We start from the raw sequence: 3633 nt of genomic DNA, 5'->3' as shown, positions 1-3633 counted from the left end.
CCATAAAAAGTGTTGTTTAAAGTTTGCCACAAGCCACCTGGGAGACACACCAAACATGTGGAAGAAGGTGCTCTGGTCAGATGAAACCAAAATTGAACTTTTTGGCAACGATGCAAAACGTTATGTTTGGCGTAAAAGCAACACAGCTCATCACCATGAACACACCATCCCCACTGTCAAACGTGGTGGCAGCATCATGGTTTGGGCCTGCTTTTCTTCAGCAGGGACAGGGAAGATGGTTAGAAATTGATGGGAAGATGGATGGAGCCAAATACAGGACCATTCTGGAAGAAAACCTGATGCAAAAGACCTGAGACTGGGACGGAGATTTGTCTTCCAACAAGACAATGATCCAAAACATAAAGCAAAATCTACAATGGAATGGTTCAAAATTAAACATATCCAGGTGTTAGAATGGCCAAGTCAAAGTCCAGACCTGAATCCATTCGAGAATCTGTGGAAAGAACTGAAAACTGCTGTTCACAAATGCTCTCCATCCAACCTCACTGAGCTCGAGCTGTTTTGCAAGAAGGAATGGGAAAAAATGTCAGTCTCTCGATGTGCAAAACTGATAGAGACATACCCCAAGCGACTTACAGCTGTAATCGCAGCAAAAGGTGGCGCTACAAAGTATTAACTTAAGGGGGCTGAATAATTTTGCACGCCCAATTTTTCACTTTTGCATTTGTTAAAAAAGTTTGAAATATCCAATTAATGTCGTTCCACTTCATGATTGTGTCCCACTTGTTGTTAATTCTTCACAAAAAAATACAGTTTTATATCTTTATGTTTGAAGCCTGAAATGTGGCAAAAGGTCGCAAAGTTCAAGGGGGCCGAATACTTTCGCAAGGCACTGTATTTAAAGAGCAGCAATAAAATAACAATAGTGAGGCTATATACAGGGGGTACCGGTTGAGGTAATATGTACATGTAGGAAGAGTTATTAAAGTGACTATGCATAGATAATAACAGAGAGTAGCAGCAGGGGGGGGGGGGTGGCAATGCAAATTGTAGCCATTTGATTAGATGTTCAGGAGTCTTATGGTTTGGGGGTAGAAGCTGATTAGAAGCTTCTTGGACCTAGACTTGGCGCTCCGGTACCGCTTGCTGTGCGGTAGTAGAGAGAACAGTCTATGATTAGGGTGGCTGGGGTCTTTGAACATTTTTAGGGCCTTCCTCTGACACCGCTTGGTATAGAGGTCCTGGTTGGCAGGAAGCGGTCCCGGTGATGTACTGGGCCGTACGCATTACCATCTGAAGTGCCTTGCGGTTGGATGTCGAGCAGTTGCCATACCAGGCACTGACGCAACCCATCAGGATGCTCTCGATGGTGCAGCTGAAGAACCTTTTGAGGATCTGAGGACCCAAGCCAAATCTTTTCAGTCTCCTGAGGGGGAATAAGTTTTGTCATGCCCTCTTCACGACTGTCTTGGTGTGCTTGGACTATGTTAGTTTGTTGGTAATGTGGACGCCAAGGAACTTGAAGCTCTCAACCTGATCCACTACAGTCCCGTCAGTGAGAATGGGGGCGTGCTCTGTCCCCTTTCCCCTGTTGTCCACAATCATCTCCTTTGTCTTGATCACGTTGAGGGAGAGGTTGTTGTCGTTGCACCTCACGGTCAGGTCTCTGACCTCCTCCCTATAGGCTGTCTTGTCGCTGTCTATGATCAAGCCTACCACTGTTGTCATCAACTTAATGATGGTGTTGGAGGCGTGCCTGGCCGTGCAGTCATGATAGAACAGGGAGTACAGGAGGGGACTGAGCACGCACCCCTGAGGGGCCCCCTTGTTTAGGATCAGCGTGGCAGATGTGTTGTTATCTACCCTTACCACCTGGGAGCGGACCGTCAGGAAGTCCAGGATCCAGTTGCAGAGGGAGGTGTTTACTCCCATGGTCCTTAGCTTAGTGATGAGCTTTGAGGGCACTATGGTGTTGAACGCTGAGCTGTAGTCAATGAACAGCATTCTCACATAGGTGTTCCTTTTGTCCAGGTGTGAAAGGGCAGTGTGGAGTGCAATAGAGATTGCATCATCTGTTGGGGCGGTATGCGAATTGGAGTGGGTCTAGGGTTTCTGGGATAATGGTATTGATGTGAGCCATGACCAGCCTTTCAAAGCTCAGCCTTTAGGGGCGGCAGCGTACCCTAGTGGTTAGAGCGTTGGACTAGTAACCGAAGGTTGCAAGATCGAATCCCCGAGCTGACAAGATACAAATCTGTCGTTCTGCCCCTGAACAAGGTAGTTAACGTAGTTCCTAGGCCGTCATTGAAGATAAGAATTTGTTCTTAACTGACTTGCCTAGTAAAATAAAGGTAAAATAAAAAGATGGCTAACGATGTGAGTGCTACGGGTCAAAAGTCATTTAGGCAGGTTACCTTTGTGTTCTTGAGCACAGGGACCATGGTGGTCTGCTTGAAATTACAGACTCAGACAGGGAGAGGTTGAAAAAGACACTTGCCAGTTGGTCAGTGCATACTTGTAGTACACGTCCTGGTAATCTGTCTGGCCCTGCGGCCTTGTGAATGTTGACCTGTTTAAAGGTCTTCCTCACATCGGCTGCGGAGAGCGTGATCACACAGTCGTCCGGAATAGCTGATGTTACTTGCCTCGACGCGATCAAAGAAGTAATTTAGCTTGTCTGGTAGACTCGTGTCACTAGCCACATCCGACGAGCGTCGGAGACGGTGTACTACGCATAGCGGGGCATAGCGGGATTTCTTATAAGCTTCCGGGTTAGTGTCCCGCCCCTTGAAAGCAGCAGCTCTACCCTTTAGCTCAGTGCAGATGTTGCCTGTAATCCATGGCTTCTGGTTGGGGTATGTACGTACAGTCACTGTTGGACAACGTCATTGATGCACTTATTTATGAATGCAATGACTGATGTGGTGTACTCCTCAGTGCCATCAGAAGAATCCCGGAACATATTCCAGTCTGGGCTAGCAAAACAGTCCTGTAGCTTAGCATCTGCTTCACCTGACCACGTTTTTATTGACCGAGTCACTGGTGCTTCCTGCTTTAATTTTTGCTTGTAAGCAGGAATCAGGAGGACAGAGTTGTGGTCAGATTTGCCAAATGGAGAGGGAGCGGTTTGATCACAAGGTTTTGCTCGACCTGAGTTAGAGTATCTTATGATAAGCTGTCAAACGAAGTGTTATTGAATACGGAGGAGGAATGGAACGGGAAAGGAGAGGAGATCTAAGAGAGAGAGAGAGGGAGGGTGAGCTTGAGTCTGTTCAAAATGTCCGAAAAAAGGGAGATGATTTGTTAAAGAAGAATGGTAGAAAGTGTAAGCAGAGGGAGCTGAAGACAGGAGGAGAAATGGAATTGAAGGAGGGCGAAGAATTTGGAGGTGGTAGGTGTGGTGAAGTTCTCGGAGCCTCAGGCTTGCACCGAGGGTCAGGATAAAGGTGAATCTGTGACAGTAGGAGTGAAGTTTTTGGAAAAAGTGGACCCTTGCCTTTTGGCTGATCCATTTGTGGTTTCAGAGTTGGGTGCTGTGGAATCGTGAGGTGGTCTGGTGATAATTGTTTCTGTTTCTGCAGGTCAGAGGAAGCAGGCGCTCCGTGTTAAACTAATGGGGACGAGATGTGAATTGTTTTTCTCTCAAGAAATTGGCGCCATTCATAGGACTGA

This window comes from Oncorhynchus clarkii, chromosome 19 (genome assembly GCF_045791955.1).
Source record: "Oncorhynchus clarkii lewisi isolate Uvic-CL-2024 chromosome 19, UVic_Ocla_1.0, whole genome shotgun sequence".
NCBI classification, from domain to species: Eukaryota; Metazoa; Chordata; class Actinopteri; order Salmoniformes; family Salmonidae; genus Oncorhynchus; species Oncorhynchus clarkii.
This window is presented reverse-complemented; position numbering follows the sequence as displayed.